The sequence below is a fragment of the Aythya ferina genome (genome assembly GCF_964211825.1).
Source record: "Aythya ferina genome assembly, chromosome: 10".
NCBI classification, from domain to species: Eukaryota; Metazoa; Chordata; class Aves; order Anseriformes; family Anatidae; genus Aythya; species Aythya ferina.
This window is the reverse complement of record NC_140306.1, coordinates 22,147,683-22,170,182: the sequence shown is the minus strand read 5'-3', so window position 1 is coordinate 22,170,182 and position 22,500 is coordinate 22,147,683. Positions and strand designations below refer to the sequence as shown.

Below are 22,500 nucleotides of genomic sequence, written 5' to 3'. Positions count from 1 at the left end.
CTAAACCTAACTGTAACCCTAACCCTAACCTAACCCTAACCCTAACCCTAACCCTAACCCTAACCCTAACCCTAACCCTAACCCTAATCATAACCCTAATCCTAACACTAACCCTAACCCTAACCCTAACTGTAACCCTAAACCTAACCCTAACCCTAATCGTAACCCTAAACATAACCGTAATCCTAACCCTACCCTAACTCTAACCCTAACCCTAACCCTAACCCTAACCCTAACCCTAACCCTAACCCTAACCCTAACCCTAACCCTAACCCTAACCCTAACCCTAACCCTAACCTTAACCCTAACCCTAACCCTAATCCTAACCCTAACCCTAACGCTAAACCTAACAGAAAACTTACCCTAAACCTAACCCTCACCATCTACCTAACCATAAAAATAACCCTAACCCTAACCGTAACCTTAAACCTAACCCTAACACTAACCCTAAACATAACCCTAACCCTAACCCTAACAGAACACTAGCCCTAATCCTAACCCTAACCCTAACCCTAACCCTAACCCTAACCTTCAACCTAACCGTTAACCTAACCCTAAGCCTAACTATAACCCTAACCATAACCCTAAACATAACCCTAACCCTACCCCTAACCTGCAACCTACCCTAACCCGAATTCTAAGCCTTAGCATAACCCTAACACTAACGGAAACATAACCCAATCCCTAACCCAAACCTAAACCGAAACCTAACCCTAATCCTAAACATTATGCTAACCCTTGCACTAAGCCTAAGCCTAAGCCTAAGCCTAACCCTGACCCTAACCCTAACCCGAACCCTAATCCTAACCTTAAAACTAAACCTAACCCTAACCCTAAGCATAACCCTAACCCTAAACCTAACCATAACATAAACCTAACTTTAACCCTAAACCTAAAACTAAACCTAACCCTAACCGTAACCCTAACCCTAACACTAACCCTTACCTAACCCTAACCCAAACCCCAACACTAACCTTAACCCTAACCCTAAGAAAACCCTAAACGTAACCCTAACCCTAACCGTAACCCTAACCTTAACCCTAACCCGAACAGAATAGTCACCCTAAATTTAACCATCAACCTAACAGTAAACCTAACCCTAACCCTAACCGTAACCTTAAAACTTACCCTAACCCTAGCCCTAACCCTAACACTGAACGTATCCCTAACCATAACCCTAACCCTAACCCTAACCTTAACAGAACACTAACCCTAAACCTAACCCTAACAGAACACTAACCCTAACCCTAACCTTAACAGAATGCTAACCCTAAACCTAACCCTTACCCTAACCCAAACCCAAACCATAACATAAACCTAACCTTAACCCTAACCCTAACCCTAACTCTAACCGTAACCCTAACCCTCAGAGAACACTAACCCTAACCCTAATTCTAACCCTAACCCTAACCGTAAACCTAACCCTAACCCTAACCCTGAACATAACCCAACCCTTAACCATAACACTAAGACTAAAGCTAACCCTAACCTAACCCTAATCCTAACTCTAAGCCTAAAAGAACCCTGACCCTAACGTTAACCCGAACCCTAACCCTAAACCAAATCCTAACCCTAAAACGTACCCTAACAGAACCCTAACACTAACCCTAACCATAACCTCAACGCTAAACCTAACCCTAAACCCAAACATAACACTAACCATAAACCTAACCCTAACCCTATCCCTAAACCAAAACCTAATCCTTACCCTAACCCTAACCCTAAACCTAAACCTAAACCTAACAGTAACCCTAACCCTAAACCTAAACCTACCCTAAACCTAATCGTAACTTTAACCATAACCCTAACCCTAACATAAACCTAACCCTAACCCTAACCCTAACCCTAACCCTGACCCTAACCCTAACCCTAACCCTAACCCTAACCCTAAGCCTAACTATAACCCTAACCATAACCCTAAACATAACCCTAACCCTAACCCTAACCTTAAACCTAACCGTGACCCTAACCCTAACCCTTACCCAACACTAACCCTAAACCTAACCCTAACCCTAACCCTAACCCTAAACCTAACCCTAACCCTAACAGAAACCTAACCGTAAACCTAATTTTAACCTTAACCCTAACCCTAACCCAAGCTCGAAACCTACCCTATCCCTGACCCTAACCCTAACCCTAACCCTAACAGAACCCTAACCCTAACACTAACCCTAACCATAAACCTAACCCTAACCCTAACCCTAAACCAAAACCTAATCCTTACCCTAACCCTAACCGTAAACCTAACCCTAACCCTAACCCTAGCCCTAACCCTAACCCTAACCCTAACCATAAACCTACCATAAACCTAATCCTGACCCTAACCCTAACCCTAACAGGAACCTAACCGTAAAACTAATTTTAAACCTATCCATAACCCTAACCCTAACAGAAACATAACCCTAACCCTAACCTTAACCCTAACCCTAACCCTAAACCTAACCCTAACCCTAACCTTAAACCTAACCGTGACCCTAACCCTAACCCTTACCCAACACTAAACCTAACCCTAACGCTAACCCTAACCCTAACCCTAACCTAATACTAACCCTAACCCTAACCGTAACCCTAACCCTAACCTAAACCTAACCATAACCCTAACCCAAACCCTAACCCTAACTCTAACCGTAACCCTAACTCTAACCCTAACCCTAACCCTACCCCTAACCCTAACCCTAACCCTGACCCTAACCATAACCGTAACCCTAACCCTAACCCTAACCCAGACCCTAACCCTATCTAACCCTAACCCTAACCCTAACCCTAACCCTAACCCTAACCCTAAACCTAACCATAATCCTAACCCTAACGCTAACCCGAACGCTAACCCTAAACCTAACACTAACGCTACCCCTAACCCTAACCGTAAACCTAACCCTAATCCTTACATTAACCCTAACCATAACCAAAACCTAACCCTAACCTAAACAGAATCCTAACCCTAACCCTAACCCTTACACTAAACCTAACCCTAACCCTAACCCTACCTCGAAACCTACCCTAACCCTAATCCTAACCCTAGCCATAACACTAACCTTAAGAGAAACATAACCCAAACCCTAACCCTAACCTAAACTGAACCCTAACCCTAACCCTAACCCTAACCCTAACCCAAACCCCTAAACCTAACCCTAACCCTAACCCTAACCCTAACCCTAACCCTAACACCTAACCCTAACCCTAACCCTAACCCTAACCCTAACCCTAACAGAAACCTAACCCTAAACCTAATTTTAACCTTAAACCTATCCCTATTCCTAACCCTAACCATAACCCTAACCCGAAGAGAAACATAACCATAACCCCAACCCTAACCTAAACTGAACGCTAAACCTAACCCTAACCCTAACAGTAAACCTAACCCTAACCCTAACCGTAACCTTAAACCTTACCCTAAACCTAGCCCTAACCCTAACCCAACCTTAAAAGAACAATAACCCTAAACCTAACCCTAACAGAACACTAACCCAAACCCTAAACCTAACCATCAACCTAAACGTAAACCTAACACTAACCCTAACCCTTACACTAAACCTAACCCTAATCCTAACAGAGCAATAACCCTAACCCTAACCCTAACAGAACACTAACCCAAACCCTAACCCTAACCATCAACCTAACCGTAAACCTAACCATTAGCCTAAATATAACCCTGACCATAACCCTAAACATAACCCTAACAATAACCCTAACCCTAAACCAAACCCTTATCCCAAACATAACCCTAACCGTGAACATAACCCAACCCTAACCCTAGCCCTAAACCTAACTCTAAACCCAACCCTAACATAACCGTAACACTAACCCTAACCCTAACCCTAACCCGAACGCTAACCCTAACCCAAACCGTAACCCTAACCCTAGCCCTAACACTAACAGAAACCTAACCCTAACCCTAACCCTAATCCTAACCGTATCACTAAACCTAACCATAACCGTAACCCTAACCATAACCTAACCCTAACCGTAACCTAATCCTAATCCTAACCCTAACCCTAGCCCTAACCCTAATCCTAACCTTAACACTAAACCTAACCCTAACCCTAAACCTAACAAAACGCTTACCCTAACCCGAAACCTAATTCTACTGCTAACCCTAAACCTAACCCTAACCCTAACCCTAACTCTAAACCTAACCCTAACCCTAACAGAAACCTAACCTTAAACCTAATTTTAACCTTAACCCTAACCCTAACCCAAGCTCGAAACCTACCCTATCCCTGACCCTAACCCTAACCCTAACAGAAACCTAACACTAACACTAACCCTAACCATAACCCTAACGCTAAACCTAACCCTAAGCCAAACATAACACTAACCATAAACCTAACCCTAACCCTAACCCTAAACCAAAACCTAATCCTTACCCTAACCCTAACCGTAAACCTAACCCTAACCCTAACCCTAGCACTAACCCTAACCCTAACCCTAAACCTACCATAAACCTAATCCTAACCCTAACCCTAACCCTAACAGAAACCTAAACATAAAACTAATTTAAAACCTATCCATAACCCTAACCCTAACAGAAACATAACCCTAACCCTAACCCTAACCATAACCCTAACCCTAACCCTAACCATAACCCTAACCCTAACCCTAAACCTAACCCTAACCTTAAACCTAACTGTGACCCTAACCCTAACCCTTACCCAACATTAAACCTAACCCTAACCCTAACCCTAACCCTAACCCTAACCCTAACCCTAACCCTAACAGAAACCTAACCCTAAACCTAATTTTAACCTTAACCCTATCCCTAACCCTAACCCTAACCCTAGCTCGAAACCTAGCCTAACCCTAATCCTAACCCTAACCATAACACTAACCCGAAGAGAAACATAACCATAACCCCAACCCTAACCTAAACCGAACGCTAAACCTAACCCTAACCCTAACAGTAACCCTAACCCTAACCCTAACAGTAACCCTAACCCTAACCCTTACCTAATACTAACCCTAACCCTAACCCTAACCCTAACCCTAACCTAAACCTAACCATAACCCTAACCCAAACCCTAACCGTTATCCTAACCCTAACCATAAACCTAACCCTAACCCTAACCCTAACCCTAACCCTGACACTAACCCTAAACCTAACCCTAACCCTAACCTTAAACCTAACCGTGACCCTAACCCTAACCCTTACCCAACACTAACCCTACCCCTAACCCTAACCCTGACCCTAACCGTAACCGTAACCCTAACCCTAACCCTAACCCTAACCCAGACTCTAACCCTATCTAACCCTAACCCTAACCCTAACCCTAACCGTAACCCTAAACCTAACCATAATCCTAACCCTAACACTAACCCGAACGCTAACCCTAAACCTAACCCTAACGCTACCCCTAACCCTAACCGTAAACCTAACCCTAAACCTTACATAAACCCTAACCCTAACCATAACCAAAACCTAACCCTAACCTAAACAGAACCCTAACCCTAACCCTAACCCTTACACTAAACCTAACCCTAACCATAACCCTACCTCGAAACCTACCCTAACCCTAATCCTAACACTAACCATAACACTAACCCTAAGAGAAACATAACCCAAACCCTAACCCTAACCTAAACCGAACCCTAACTGTTTCCATACTGTGTTCTGTTTCCATAGCAACCATGGGGTTGGTTTGCCATGGCAAGCATGGTATTCTGTTGCCATGGTAACCATGGCGTTGTGTTTCCATGGCAACCATAGTGTTTTCTTACGATGGGAACCATGGTGTTTTGTTGCCATGGTAACCATGGTTTTTTGTTGCCATGGCAACAATGGTGTTTTGTTTCTATTGTAACCATTGGGTTTTGTTGCCATGGTAACCATGTGGTTGTGTTGCCATGGCAACCATGGGATTGTGTTGCAATGGTTACCATGGGGTTGTGTTGCCATGGTAACCATTCGGTTGTGTTGCCATGGCAACCATGGGGTTGTGTTGCCATGGCAACCATGGGGATGGGTTCCATGGCAATCATTGGGTTGTTTTGCCATGGAAACCATGGGGTATTCTTGCCATGGCAACCATGGCGTTGTGCTTCCATGGCAAACATGGAGTTGTCTTGCCATGGTAACCATGAGGTGTGGTTGCCATGGAAACCATGTTGTTCTGTTCCCATAGTAACCATTGGGTTGTGTTTCCATGGCAAACATGGGGTTGTGTTGCCATGGTAAACATGGGGATGTGTTGCCATGGCAACAATGGGACTGTTTTTCCATGGTAACCATGGGGTTGTGTTGCCATGGCAACCATGGCATTTTGTTGCCATGGTAAATATGCGGCTGAGTTGCCATGGCAAACATGGGGTTCTGATGCCATGGCAACCATGGGGTTGTGTTTCCATGGGAACCATGGGTTTGTGTTGCCATGGCAACCATGGTATTCTGTTGCCATGGTAACCATGGGCTTGTGTTTCCATGGCAGCCATGGGGTTGTGTTGCCATGGAAACCTTGGGGTAGTGTTGCCATGCCAGCCATTGGGTTGTGTTTCCATGGACACCATGGGGTTGTGTTGCCATGGTAAACACGGGGTTGTGTTGCCATGGCAACCATGGGATTGTTTTTCCATGGTAACCATGGGGTTGTGTTGCCATGGCAACCATGGCGTTTTGTTACCATGGTAAATATGCGGCTGAGTTGCCATGGCAACATGGATTTCTGATGCCATGGCAACCATGGGGTTGTGTTGCCATGGCAACAATGGCGTTTTGTTTAAATTATAACCATGTGGTTGTGTTGCCATGGTAACCATGGGGATGGGTTCCATGGCAACCACTGGGTTGTGTTGCCATGGCAGCCATGGGGATGGGTTCCATGGCAACCATGGGGTTTTGTTACCATGGCAACCATGGTGTTGTGTTGCCATGGACACCATGGGGTTGTGTTGCTATGGTAACCATGGGGTTGTGTTTCCATGGGAAACATGGGCCTGTGTTGCCATGGCAACCATGGCGTTTTTTTGCCATGGTAACGATTGGGTTCGATTGCCATGGCAACCATGTGGTTGTGTTGCCATGGTAAGTATTAGGTTGAGTTGCCATGTCAACCATGGTTTCGTGTTGCCATGGCTACCATGTTGTTGTGTTGCCATTGAAACCATGGGGTTGTGTTGCCATGTCAACCATGGGGTTGTGTTTCAATGGCAACCATGGGGTTGTGTTGCCATGGTAACCATGGGGTTGTGTTTCCATGGAACCATGGGCCTGTGTTGCCATGGAAACCATGGCGTTTTGTTGCCATGGTAACAATGGGGTTGTGTTGCCATGGCAATCATGGGGTTCTGTTGCCCTGGAAACCATGTGGTTTTGTTGCCATGGAACGCATGGTGTTTTGTTGCCATTGGAGCCATGGGGTTGTGTAGCCATGGCATCCATGGGGTTTTGTTGCCATGTCAACCATGGGCTTGTGTTTCCATTGCAACCATGGGCCTGTGTTGCCATGGTAACCATGGGGTTGTGTTTCCATGGCAACCATGAAGTTGTGTTGCCATGGTAACCATGGTTTTGCGTTGCCATGGTAACCTTGTGGTTTTGTTATTATGGGAAACATGGGGTTCTGTTGCCATGGAAACCATGGGGTTTTGTTGCCATGGTAACCATGGTGTTGTCTTGCCATGGGAACCATGGGATTGTGTTTCCATGGCAACCGTGGGGTTGGTTTGACATGGTAAGCATGGGGTTGGGTTACCATGGTAATCATGGCATTGGTTTGCCATGGGAACCATGGGGTTTTGTTGCCATGGTAACCATGGTGTTGTGTTGCCATGTCAACCATGGGGTTGTGTTTCCATGGGAACCATGGGTTTGTGTTGCCATGGTAAACATGGGGTTGTGATACCATTGCAACCGTAGGGTTTTGCTACCATGGGAACCATGGTGTTTTGCTGCAATGGTAACCATTGTGTTGTGTTGCCATGGCAACAATGGTGTTTAGTTGAAATTGTGACATGTGGTTGTGTTGCCATGGTAACCATGGGGTTGGATTCCCATGGCAACCAGGCGGTTCTGTTTCCATAGCAATCATGGGATTGGTTTGCCATGGCAACCATGGAATTTTGTTGCCACGGTAACCATGGGCTTGTGTTGCCATGGTAACCATGGGTTTGTGTTGCCATGTCAACCATGGGGTTGTGTTGCCATGGGAACCATGGGGTTGTGTTGCCATGGCAACCATGGCTTTTTGTTGTCATGGTAAATATGCGGCTGAGTTGCCATGGCAACCATGGGGTTTTGATGCCATGGTAACCATGGTGTTGTGTTGCCATGGCAACAATGGTGTTTTGTTAAAATTGTAACCATGCGGTTGTGTTGCCATGGTAACCATGGGATTGTGTTGCCATGGTAGCCATGGGGTTGTGTTGCCATGGCAACCATGGCGTTGGTTTACATGGTAAATATGCGGCAGAGTTGCCATGGCAGCCATGGGGTTCTGATGCCATGGCAGCTATGGTGTTGTGTTGCCATGGTAACCATGGGGTTGTGTTGCCATGTCAACCATGGAGTTGTGTTTCCATAGAAACCATGGTTTTGTTTTGCCATGGCAACCATGGCGTTTTGTTGCCATGGAAACCTTTTGGTTTTGTTGCCATGGAACGCATGGTGTTTTGTTGCCATTGGAACCATGGGGTTGTGTAGCCATGGCAATCATGGGGTTCTGTTGCCATGGAAACCATGTGGTTTTGTTGCCATGGAACGCATGGTGTTCTTTTGCCATTGGAACCATAAGGTTGTGTAGCCATGGCATCCATGGGGATTTGTTTCCACGGCAACCATGGGGTTGTGTTTCCATGGTAACCATGGGGTTGTGTTGCCATGGCAACCATGGCATTGGTTTTCATGGAAAATATGCGGCAGAGTTGCCATGGCAACCATGGGGTTCTGATGCCATGGCAGCCATGGGGTTGTGTTGCCATGGCAACCATGGGATTGTTTTTCCATGGTAACCATGGGGTTGTGTTGCCATGGCAACCATGGCGTTTTGTTACCATGGTAAATATGCGGCTGAGTTGCCATGGCAACATGGATTTCTGATGCCATGGCAACCATGGGGTTGTGTTGCCATGGCAACAATGGCGTTTTGTTACCTTGGCAACCATGGGGTTGTGTTGCCATGGTAAACATGGGGATGGGTTCCATGGCAACCGCTGGGTTGTGTTGCCATGGCAACCATGGGGATGGGTTCCATGGCAACCATGGGGTTGTGTAGCCAAGGCATCCATGGGGTTTTGTTGCCATGTCAACCATGGGGTTGTGTTTCCATGGCAACCATGGGATTGTGTTGCCATGGTATCCATGGGGTTGTTTTTCCATGGCAACCATGGGCCTGTGTTGCCATGGTAACCATGGCGTTTTGTTGCCTTGGTAACCATGGGGTTGTGTTGCCATGTCAACCATGGGGTTCTGTTTCAATTGTAACCATAGGGTGTGTTGCCATGGTAAAGTAGGGGTTGTGTTTCAATGGTAACCATAGGGTTTTGTTACCGTGGCAACCATGGGGTTTTGTTGCCGTGATAACCATGGTGTTTTGTTGCCATGTCAACCATTGTGTTGTGTTTCCATGGAACAGTGGGTTTGTGTTGCCATTGTAACCATGGGGTTGTGTTGCCATGGTAACCATGGGGTTGCGTTGCTATGGCAACCATGGGGTTTTGTTTTCATGGCAAACATGGGGTTCTTTTGCCATGGTAACCATTGGGTTTTGTTGTCATCCAAACCATGGGGTTGTGTATCTGTGGAAATCATGGGGTTCTCTTGCCATAGTAACCATGTGGTTTTGTTACCGTGGTAACCATGGCGTTGTGTTGCCATGGACACCATGGGGTTTTGTTTCAATTGTAACCATAAAATTGTGTTGCCATGGTAAACCAGGCGTTGTGTTTCAATGGTAACCATAGGGTTTTGTTACCATGGCAACCATGGGGTTATGTTTTCATGGCAACCATGGGGTTTTGTTGCCATGTCAACCATGGGGTTGTGTTTCCATGGAACAATGGGTTTGTGTTGCCATTGTAACCATGGGGTTGTGTTTCCTTGGATACCATGGGGTTGTGTTGCCATGTCAACCATGGTGTTGTGTTGCCATGGTAACCATGGGGTTGCGTTGCCATGGCAACCATGGGGTTTTGTTTTCATGGCAAACATGGGGTTCTTTTGCCATGGTTCTTTGGGTTTTGTTGTCATGCAAACCATGGGGTTGTGTTGCCGTGGAAACCATGGGGTTCTCTTGCCATAGTAACCATGTGGTTTTGTTACCGTGGTAAACATGGGGTTGTGTTGCCATGGACACTATTGGGTTTTGTTGCCATGGTAACCATGGGGTTGTGTTGCCATGGACACCATGGGGTTTTGTTTCAATTGTAACCATAAGGTTGTGTTGCCATGGTAAACCAGGCGTTGTGTTTCCATGGCAACCATAGGGTTTTGTTACCATGCCAACCATGGGGTTGTGTTGCCATGATAACCATGGGGTTTTGTTGCCATGTCAACCATGGGGTTGTGTTGCCATGGAACAATGGGTTTGTGTTGCCATGGTAACAATGGGGTTGTGTTGCCATGGCACCCATGGGGTTGTGTTGCCATAGCAACCATGGCGTTTTGTTTCCTTGGCAACCATGGGGGTGTGTTGCCATAGCAACTATGGGATTGTGTTGCAATGGTAACCATGGGGTTGTATTTCCATGGCAACCATGGCGTGTTGTTGCCAAGGTAAATATGCGGTTGAGTTGCCATGGCAAACATGGGGTTCTGATGCCATGGCAACCATGGTGTTGTGTTTCCATGGGAACCATGCTTTTTTGTTGCCATGGTAACCATGGGGTTGTGTTTCCATGGCAACCATGGGACTGTGTTGCCATGGCTATCATGGTGTTGCGTTGCCATTGTAACCATGCGGTTGTGTAGCCATGGCAACCATGGGTTTTTGTTTCCATGGCAATCATGGGGTTCTGTTTCCATGGAAACCATGTGGTTTGGTTACCATGGAACGCATGGTGTTTTGTTGCCATTGGAACCTTGGGGTTGTGTAGCCATGGCAACCATGGGGTTTTGTTTCCATGGCAACAATGGGGTTGTGTTGCCATGGTAACCATGGGATTGGTTTGCCATGGTAACCATGGGGTTGTGTTGCCATGGTAACCATTCGGTTGTGTTGCTATGGTAACCACGGGGTTGTGTTTCCATGGGAAACATGGGGTTGTGTTGCCATGGCAACCATGGGGTTTTGTTGCCATGGTAACCATTGGGATGGCTTACGAAGGCAACCATCAGGTTTTGTTACCATGGCAACCATGGGGTTGTGTTGCCATGGCAACCATGGATTGTGTTTCCATGGCAACTATGGGGTTGTGTTGCCATGGTAACCACGGGGTTGTGTTGCCACTGCAAACATGGCGTTTTTTTGCCATGGTAAATATGCGATTGAGTTGCCATGACAACCATGGGGTTTTGTTACCATGGCAACCATGGGATTGTCTTTCCGTGGGAACCATTGAGTTTAGTTCCCATGGCAACCATGGGGTAGTGTTTCCATGGGAACAATGGGATTGTGTTCCCATGGTAACCATGGGGTTGTGTTCTCATGCAAACCATGGGGTTGTGTTGCCATGGCAACCATCGGGATGGGTTCCATTGAAACCATGGAGTTTTGTTACCATGGAAAACAAGGGGTTTTGTTTCCATGGACACCATGGCGTTTTGTTGCCATGGTAACCATGTGGTTGTTGTTTCCATGGCAACCATGGGATTGTGTTGCTATGGTAACCATGGGGATGTGTTGCCATATCAACCATGGCGTTTTTTTTGCCATGGCAAATATGCGGCTGAGTTGCCATGGCAACCATGTGATACTGATGCCATGGCAACCATGGGGTTGTGTTTCCATGGTAACCATGGGGTTGTGTTGCCATGTCAACCATGGTTTTTTTTTTCCATTGCAACCACGGGGTTCTGTTGCCATAATAACCATGGGTTTGTGTTGCCATGGCAACCATGGGGTTTTGTTGCCATGGTAACCATGGGGATGGCTTACGAAGGCAACCATCAGGTTTTGTTATCATGGGAAACATGGGGTTGTGTTTCCATGGCAACGATTGGTTGTGTTTCCATGGCAACCATGGGGTTGTGTTGCCATGGTAACCATGGGGTTGTGTTGCCATAATAACCATGGGTTTGTGTTGCGATGGCAACCTTGGGGTTTTGTTGCCATGGTAACCATGGGGATGGCTTACGAAGGCAACCATCAGGTTTTGTTACCATGGCAACCATGGGGTTGTGTTGTCATGGCAAACATGGATTGTGTTTCCATGGCAACTATGGGGTTGTTTTGCCATGGTAACCACGGGGTTGTGTTGCCATGGCAAACATGGCGTTTTTTTGCCATGGTAAATATGCGATTGAGTTGCCATGGCAACCATGGGGTTGTGTTCCCCTGGCAATCATGGGGTTGTGTTGCCATGGCAACAATGGGGTTTTGTTACGATGGCAACCATGGGATTGTGTTTCCGTGGGAACCATTGAGTTTAGTTGCCATGGCAACCATGGGGTAGTGTTGCCATGGCAACCATGGGATTGTGTTTCCATGGTAACTATTAGGTTGAGTTGCCATAGTAACCATTGGGTTGTATTTCCATGGCAACCATAGGATTGTGTTGCCATAGTAACCATGGGGTTGTATTTCCATAGCAACCATAGGATTGTGTTGCCATGGTAACCATTGTTTGTGTTGCCATGTCAACCATGGCGTTGTGTTTCCATGGGAACCATGGGTTTGTGTTGCCATGGTAACCATGTGGTTGTGTTTCCATGGCAACCGTGGGGTTGTGTTGCCATGGTAACTATTAATTTGTGTTGCCATGGTAACCATGGGGTTGCGTTGCCATGGCAACGATGGTGTTTTGTTTTCATGGCAACCATGGGGTTGTGTTGCCATGGTAACCATGGGTTTTTGTTGTCATGCAAACCATGGGGTTGTGTTTCCGTGGCAACCATAGGGTTCTGTTGCCATGGAAACCATGGGGTTGTGTTGCCATGTTAACAATGGTGGTTTTTTGCCATGGCATCCTTGTGGTTTTGTTGCCATTGACACCATGGTGTTGTGTTTCCATGGCAACCATGAAGTTGTGTTGCCATGGACACCATGGGTTTGGGTTGCCATAACAACCATTGGGTAGTGTTGCCATGGTAACCATGGGGTTTTGTTGCTATGTCAACCATGGGGTTGTGTTGCCATGGAACAATGGTGTTTTGTTGCCATGTTAACCGTTGTGTTTTGTTGCCATGGCAATAATGGTGTTTTGTTTCAATTGTAACACTGGGGTTGTGTTGCATATGCAACCATGGGATTGTATTGCAATGGTAACCATGGGGTTGTGTTTGTCCATGGCAACCGTGGGGTTGTGTTTCCATGGGAACCATGGGTTTGTGTTGCCATGGTAAACATGGGGTTGTGTAGCCATGGTAACTATGGTGTTTTGTTTAAATTGTAACCATGTGGTTGTGTTGCCATGGTAACCATGGGGTTGTGTTGCCATGGTAACCATGGGGTTGTGTTGCCATGGCAACCGTGGGCCTGTGTTGCCATGGCAACCGTGGCGTTTTGTTGCCATGGTAACAATGGGGTTGTGTTGCCATGGCAATCGTGGGGTTCTGTTGCCATGGAAACCATGTGGTTTTTTTGCCATGGAACGCATGGTGGTTTTTTGCCATTGGAACCATAAGGTTGTGTAGCCATGGCATCCATGGGGATTTGTTTCCATGGTAACCATGGGGTTGTGTTGCCATGGAAACCGTGGGGTTGTGTTGCCACTGAAACCATGGGGTTGTGTTTCCATGGTAACCATGGGGTTGTGTTTCCATGGGAACCATGGGCCTGTGTTGCCATGGTAACCATGGCGTTTTGTTGCCATGGTAACCATGGCGTTTTGTTACCTTGGCAACCATAGGGTTGTGTTGCCATGGTAAACATGGGGCTGGTTTCCATGGCAACCATGGGGTTGTGTTGCCATGGCATCCATGGGGTTTTCTTGCCATGGCAACCATGGGATTGTTTTTTCATGGCAACCATGGGTTTGTGTTGCCATGGTAACCCTGGGGATGGCTTACGAAGGCAACGATCAGGTTTTGTTACCATGGCAACCATGGGGTTGTGTTGTCATGGCAAACATGGATTGTGTTTCCATGGCAACTATGGGGTTGTGTTGCCATGGTAACCATGGGGTTGTGTTGCCACGGCAAACATGGCGTTTTGTTGCCATGGTAACCATGGGATTGTTTTTTCATGGCAACCATGGGGTTGTGTTGCCATGGTAACCCTGGGGTTGTGTTTCCATGGGAACCATGGGCCTGTGTTGCCATGGTAACCATGGCGTTTTGTTGCCTTGGTAACCATGGGGTTGTGTTGCCATGTCTACCATGTTGTTATGTTGCCATGGTAACCATGGGGTTGCGTTGCCATGGCAACCATGGGGTTTTGTTTTCATGGCAAACATGGGGTTCTTTTGCCATGGTAACCAATGGGTTTTGTTGTCATGCAAACCATGGGGTTGTGTTGCCGTGGAAACAATGGGGTTCTCTTGCCATAGTAACCATGTGGTTTTGTTACCGTGGTAACCATGGGGTTGTGTTGCCATGGACACTATGGGGTTTTGTTGCCATGGTAACCATGGGGTTGTGTTGCCATGTCAACCATGGGGTTTTGTTTCAATTGTAACCATAAGGTTGCATTGCCATGGTAAACAAGGGATTGTGTTTCCATGGCAACCATAGGGTTTTGTTACCATGCCAACCATGGGGTTGTGTTGCCATGATAACCATGGGGTTTTGTTGCCATGTCAACCACGGGGTTGTGTTTCCATGGAACTATGGGTTTGTGTTGCAATGGTAACAATGGGGTAGTTTTTCCATGGCAACCATGGGGTTGTGTTGCCAAGGCAACAATAGGGTTTTGTTACCATGGCAACCATGGGATTGTGTTTCCGTTGGAACCATTGAGTTGAGTTGCCATGGCAACCATGGGGTAGTGTTTTCATGGGAACGATGGGATTGTGTTTCCATGGTAACCATGGGGTTGTGTTTCCATGGCAACCATGGGATTGTGTTTCCGTGGGAACCATTGAGTTGAGTTGCCATAGTAACCATGGGGTTGTGTTTCCATGGCAACCATAGGATTGTGTTGCCATGGTAACCATGAGGTTGTGTTCTCATGCAAACCATGGGGTTGTGTTGCCGTGCAACCATGGGGTTCTCTTGCCATAGTAACCATGTGGTTTTGTTACCGTGGTAACCATGGGGTTGTGTTGCCATGGCAACCATGGGGATGGGTTCCATGGCAACCGTTGCGTTGTGTTGCCATAGCAACCATAGGGATGGGTTCCATTGCAACCATGGGGTTTTGTTACCGTGGAAAACAAGGGGTTTTGTTTCCATGGACACCATTGGGTTTTGTTGCCATGGTAACCATGTGGTTGTTGTTTTAATGGCAACCATGGGATTGTGTTGCTATGGTAACCATGGGGATGTGTTGCCATGTCAACCATGAGGTTGTGTTTCCATGGGAACCATGGGATTGTGTTTCCATGGTAACTATTAGGTTGAGTTGCCATAGTAACCATGGGGTTGTATTTCCATGGCAACCATAGGATTGTGTTGCCATGGTACCCATGGGGTTGTGTTGCCATGTCCACCATGGGGTTGTGTTTCCATGGGAACCATGGGTTTGTGTTGCCATGGTAACTATTAATTTGTGTTTCCATGGCAACCATGGGGTTGTGTTTCCATGGCTACCATGGTATGGTGTTGCCATGGTAACCATGGGGTTTTGTTTTCATGGCAACCATGGGGTTGTGTTGCCATGGTAACCATGGGTTTTTGTTGTCATGCAAACCATGGGGTTGTGTTTCCGTGGCAACCATAGGGTTCTGCTGCCATGGAAACCATGGGGTTGGGTTGCCATATTAACAATGGTGTTTTTTTGCCATGGCAACCTTGTGGTTTTGTTGCCATTGACACCATGGTGTTGTTTTTCCATGGCAACCATGAAGTTGTGTTGCCATGGACACCATGGGTTTGGGTTGCCATAACAACCATTGGGTTGTGTTGCTATGGAAATCATGGAGATGGGTTTTATGGTAACCATGGGTTTTTGTTACCATGGCAACCATGGTGTTTTGTTGCCATGTTAACCATTGTGGTTTGTTGCCATGGCAATAATGGTGTTTTGTTTCAACTGTAACCATGGGGTTGTGTTGCATATGCAACCATGGGATTGTATTGCAATGGTAACCATGGGAATTTTGTTGCCATGTTAACCATTCCGTAGTGTTTCCAGGGTAACCATGGGGTCCTGTTTCCATGGGAACTATGGGGTTTTGTTGCCATGGTAACCATGGGGTTGTGTTGCCATGGCAACCATGGGGTTGTGTTGTCATGGCAACCATGGGGTACTGTTGCAATGGTAACCATGGTGTTGTGTTTCGATGGCAACCATGGGGTGTTGTTGCCATGGTAACCATGGTGTTGTGTTTCCCTGGTAACCATGGCTTTGTGTTGCCATGTTAAACATGGGTTTGTGTTGCCATGTTAACCATGGGTTTGTGTAGCCATGGCAACCATGGGGTGTTGGCATGGGGTGGTGACACCGTAGTGCCATATGCAACACAAGGCCAGGTTACTATATGAAGTGTAAGAATATTGCCATGGTAACCATGGATTTGTGTTGCCATGGCAACCATGGCTTTGTGTTCCCATGTTAACCATGGTGTTGGGTTGCCATGGCAACCATTGGGTGGTGTTGCCATGGCAATCATGTTTTTCTGTTGCCATGGTAACCATGGGGTTGTGTTGCCATTGCAAGTATGGAATTTTGTTGCCATGGCAACCATGGGGTTGGTTTGCCATGGTAACCATGGCGTTGTCTTGCCATGGTAACCAAGGGGTTGTGTTCCCATGGTAACCGTGGGGTTTGGTTGCCCTAGAACCATTGGTTGTGTTGCCATGGCAACCATGGTTTTCTGTTGCCATGGGAATGATGCGGTTGTGTTGCCATGGTAACAATGGTGTTGGGTTGCCATGGTAACCATGGTGTTGTGTTGCCATGGCAACCATGGTGTTGTGTTGCTATGGCAACCATAGGGTTATGTTGCCATGGTAACCATGGGGTTGGGTTGCAATGTTAACAATGGGGTTCTGTTGCCATGGCGACCATGGGGTTGTGTTGCCATTGCAACTATGGAATTTTGTTGCCATGGCAACCATAGGATTGGTTTGCCATGCTAACCATGGCGTTGTCTTGCCATGGTAACCAAGGGGTTGTGTTCCCATGGTAACCGTGGGGTTTGGTTGCCCTAGAAACCATTTGGTTGTGTTGCCATGGCAACCATGGTTTTCTGTTGCCATGGGAACGATGCGGTTGTGTTGCCATGGTAACAATGGTGTTGGGTTGCCATGGTAACCATGGTGTTGTGTTGCCATGGCAACCAAGGGGTTTTGTTTCCATGGCAACCATGGAGTTGTGTTGCTATGGCAACCATAGGGTTATGTTGCCATGGTAACCATGGGGTTGGGTTGCAATGGTAACAATGGGGTTCTGTTGCCATGGCGACCATGGGGTTGTGTTGCCATGGTAACCACGGGGTTGTGTTTCCATTGCAATCATGGCGTTATGTTGCCATGGTAATCATGCAGTTGGATTTCCATGGCAACCATGGGGTTGTGTTGCCATGGCAACAATGTGTCTGTGTTGCCACAGTAGCCATGGGGTTGTGTTGCCATGGTAGCCATGGTGTTGTGTTGCCATGGCAACCATGGTTTTGGTTTGCCATGGTAACTATGGTGTTGTGTTACCATGGCAACCAAGGGGTTGTGTTGCCATGGTAACCATGGGGTTGGCTTTCCATGGCAACCATTTGGTTGTGTTTCCATGGCAACCATGTTGTTGGTTTGCCATGGCAACCATGGTTTTCTTTTCAAATGGTAACAATGGGATTGGGTTGCCATACAAACCACGGGGTTGGGTTATGATGGTAACCATTTGGATATGTTGCCATCGCAACCATGGTTTTAGTTGGCCATGGAAACCATGGTGTTGTGTTGCCATGGCAACCAAGGGGTTGTGTTGCCATGGTAACCATGGGGTAAGGTTGCCATAGGAACCATGGGGTTGTGTTGCCATGGCAACCATGGGGTTGTGTTGCCATGGTAACCACGGGGTTGTATTGCCATCACAACCATGGAGTTTTCTTGCCATGGTAACCATTTGGTTGGTTTGCCATGGTAACCTTGCGGTTGTGTTGCCATGGTAACCAAGGGGTTGTGTTGCCATGGTAGCCATGGGGTTGGGTTGCCAGGGCAACCATGGGGTGTTGTTGCCATGGTAACCGTGGGTTTGTGTTCCCATGGCAACCATGGGATTCTGTTGCCATGGCAACGATGGGGTGTTAACAAGGGGTAGTGACACCGTAGTGCTATAGGCAACACAAGGGCATGTTACTATAGGAAGTGTCGGATTGTTTCCATGGTAACCATGGGGTTGTGCTGCCATGGCAACCATGGGGTTGTGTTGTCATGGGGTGGTGACATCGTAGTGCCATAGGCAACACAAGGCCATGTTACTATAGGAAGAGTAAGATTGTGTCCATGGCAACTATATGGTTGTGTTTCCATGGTAACCATGAGGTTCTGTTACCATGGCAAACATGGGTTTCTTTTGCATTGGCAACTATGGGTTTGTGATGCCATCCCAACAATGCGGATGTGTTGCCATGGCAACCATGGGGTTGTGTTGCCATGGCAACCATGCGATCCTGTTGCCATAGCAACCGTGAGTTTTTTTTTCCATAGTAACCGTGGGGTTGTGTTGCCATGGCAACCATGGGGTGGAGTTGCCATGGTAACCATGGGGCTGTGTTGCCATGGCAACCATGGGGTGGTGTTGCCGTGGTAACCATGGAGTTGTGTTGCCATGGCAACCATGGGGTTGTGTTGCCATGGTAACCATGGAATTGGGTTTCCATGGCAACCCTGGAGTTGTGTTGCCATGGTAACCATGATGTATTGTTGCCTTGGCAACCAAGGGGTAGTGTTGCCATTGTAACCATGCGGTTGTGTCCATGGTAACCATGGTGCTGTGTTGCCATGGCAACCATGTGGTTGGGTTACCATGGCAACGATCGGGTGGTGTTGCCACGGCAACCATGGTTTTCTGTTGCCATGGTAACCATTTGGTTGTGTTGCCATGGCAACTATTTGGTTGGGTTGCCATGGAAACCATTGGTTTGGGTACCATGGCAACCATCGGGTGGTGTTGCCATGGCAACCAAGTTTTTCTGTTACCATGGTAACCATGGCATTGTGTTGCCATGGCAACCAAGGGGTTGTGTTGCCATGGTAACCATGGGGTTGGGTTGCCATGGTAACCATGGGATTGGGTTGCCATTTTAACCATGGGGTGGTGTTTCCATGGCAACCGTGGGCTTGTGTTACCATTGCAACCATGGTGTTGTGTTTCCATGGCAACCATGCGGTTGTGTTGCTATAGCTACCATGGGGTTGCGTTGCCATAGTAACCATGGGGTTATGTTTCCTTTGCAAACATGAGGTTGTGTTGCCATGGCAACCATGGGGTGGTGTTTCTCTGGTAACCATGGATTTGGGTTTCCAAGCAACCATGCGGTTTTGTTTCCATGGTAACCATGGTGTTGTGTTGCCATAGCAACCAAGGGGTGGTGATGCCATGGTACCCATGGGGTTGGGTTGCCAATGTAACCATTTGGCTGTGTTGCCATGGCAACCATGGGGTTGGGTTGCCGTGGTAACCATCGGGTGATGTTGCCATGGCGACCATGGTTTTCTGTTGCCATGGGAAACATGGGGTTGTGTTGCCATGGTAACCATGTGGTTGGGTTGCCATGGTAACCATTTGGTTGTGTTGCCATGGCAACCATGGGGTTGGGTTGCCATGGTAACCATAGCGTTGTGTTGCATGGCAACCAAGGGGTTCTGTTGCCATGGTAACCGTGGGGTTGGGTTGCCCTGGTAACCATTTGGTTGTGTTGCCATGGCAACCATGGTTTTCTGTTGCCATGGGAACCATGCAATTGTGTTGCCATGGTAACCATGTTGTTGTGTTGCCATGGAAACCATGGGGTGGTGTTGCCGTGGTATTTATTTGGTTGGGTTGCCATGGTAACCATAGGGTTGTGTTGCTATGTTAACCGTGGGGTAGTGTTCCCATGGCAACCATGGGATTCTGTTGCCATGGCAAACATGGGTTTGTTTTTGCACTGGAAACCATGGGTTTGTGTTGCCCTGCCAACCATGGGGTTGTGTTGCCATGGCAGCCATTGGGTGTTGCCAAGGGTTAGTGACATCATAGTACCATAGGCAACACAAGGCCATGTTACTATAGGAAGAGTAAGATTGTTTCCATGGCAACCATATGGTTCTGTTGCCATGGTAACCATGGGGTTCTGTTGTCATGGCAAACATGGGTTTGTTTTGCATTGGGAACCATGGGTTTGTGTCGCCATGGCAACCATGGGGTTGTGTTGCCATGGCAATCATGGGGTGTTGCCAAGGGTTAGTGACACCGTAGTGCCATAGGTAACACAAGGCCATGTTACTATTTGAAGTGTAGGATTATTGCCATGGCAACCATGGGTTTGTGTTGCCATGGCAACCATGGGGTGTTGCTATGGGGTGGTGACATCGTAGTGCCATATGCAACACAAGGCCATGTTACTATAGGAAGATTGTTGCCATGGCAACCATATGGTTCTGTTGTCATGGAAACCATGGGGTTCTGTTGCCATGGTAGCCAAGTGGTTGTGTTGCCATGGCAACCATGGTGTTGTGTTGCCATGGCGACCATGGGGTGTTGCCATGGGGTGGTGACACCATGGTGCTGTAGGCAATACAAGGCCACATTACTATAGGGACCATTACAGTGTTGCCATGGTGTCGCGTTAAGGGGTGTAGCTGATTAACTGTTACGGGCCCGGGTGGATTCAGAGTACTGAACCAGTCGGACATTCACCAAAAACGCGTTAACCGTCTGGGGGTCCCGTCAGACATTCACCAAAAACGCATTAGCGGTCTGGGGGTCTGGTTGGATTCAGATCACTGAACTATCACGGATAACCACCCTCTCCCTAGTTGCACTTAATGAGAGCTGTCACAATGCAATCAAGTATGGTTTATTACAGCAACAGATAATCAGGTTCTTTTGGATTGCCGGTGATAGGGACTGTCTGCAAAAGCAAGCTAGTATGCATGAAATACACAGGTGTTATAGGTGTTACAGATGTTACAGGTGTTACAGGTGTTACAGATGTTATATATGTTACAGGTATTACAGGTGCGCAGCCTAGAAATAAACACGTTAAAAGGATCAAAGACTCTATAGAGATTTATAAGCAAGTATTCAGATCTCACCCAAAGGCGTCCCAATGGGGGGGGAAGAGAGGCTCAGCCTGTCGACTGATCCCAGGAGTCAGGAGGTCCTAAGGATGTTGTATTTCCTCGGGATGGTATCTCCCCTGACGGTGGTATCTTCCCTGACATCCCCTCTTTCTTGGGCCAATTTATATTATTTTCTATCTTTTAGGTGGAGATTGAGTGGCTCTAGTTAAGCATATCTTAGTTATGATTGGTGTAAAGTTTTCCCATCTCCGTTTAAAGTAATAGGCTCCGAGAAATTCAGGGCGCATGCTCAGTGAGGGGTGGTCGCACCTTGGAGGCGGGTAGCTTTTGGGATGGAGGTGCGTTTTGGTATTATAATGATATTATAATGAGCAAAAAGTACACTAGGGTACAGCATTTGTCAAAACATGACAGCTCTTTGGCTCAGGGTGGCAAAAAGTGCAGCTTTGTGCACAAGAACAATCGAGATCCCACCTGATTACAGAGCCCAGCCGTGGTGTCTCCACTCCACTCTACGCTCCGTGCTGTTCCTTAGAGCTAGCACACCAAGTTTCCCCAGCGCGATAGCATCTAAGGTTGGGAGCCTAGGGAACGCTCAGGTAATGCAGTTATGCCCTACCCTGAAAGCCTCTTCAATGCTGTACCTTTTCCTTAAAAATGCGAATGTTAGTTTTATTTTCCTAGTTACTTCAGGCATTTACACCACATAATCCACCCCGTGACTATAGTCACTCAAGCTTCACGACGGTTGGAATATGTTGGGGATATCACATACATTCTCGGGATGAGGTTTATCGAGTGTATGTACATTGTGTAGGGATGCTAAATATTTCATCATAAACCAGAGTTTAATATACAAACTAATTGTCAGTATGAAACATAATACAGTGAGTATTAGCAGAACGATAACAGTGTGAAGCATCTTGTTGAAGATTGCCTTGGCGACCATCCAAACAAAGTGTCCCACCAACGGTGTCTCTCATCTCTCTTTACTCTTTCCATCACTCAATGTATTTCTTGTGCATCATGATGGACAGTAATCAGAGTCTTTTGTCCATTTTCTCGGACTTGTGTCATCAGCTGCTTCAGGT

At 47.0% G+C, this 22,500-nt stretch overlaps 3 long non-coding RNA genes across 3 annotated transcripts in view; 2 read left to right on the top strand and 1 right to left on the bottom strand.

The window, feature by feature from the left end:
* The window catches only part of LOC311441856, a 613,063-nt gene that overhangs the window by 547,965 nt on the left and 42,598 nt on the right, over window positions 1-22,500 (top strand). The gene's annotated exons all lie outside the window — the stretch shown is intronic.
* LOC311441863 overlaps window positions 1-22,500 on the top strand; it is a 549,862-nt gene that overhangs the window by 527,149 nt on the left and 213 nt on the right. The window contains exon 2 of the long non-coding RNA XR_014696300.1: window positions 21,318-22,500. This exon is cut by the window's right edge and continues 213 nt beyond it. This is a non-coding gene — a long non-coding RNA (uncharacterized lncRNA). The remainder of the gene's footprint in view (window positions 1-21,317) is intronic.
* LOC311441859 overlaps window positions 21,168-22,500 on the bottom strand; it is a 6,290-nt gene continuing 4,957 nt past the window's right edge. The window contains exon 2 of the long non-coding RNA XR_014696291.1: window positions 21,168-22,500. This exon is cut by the window's right edge and continues 135 nt beyond it. This is a non-coding gene — a long non-coding RNA (uncharacterized lncRNA).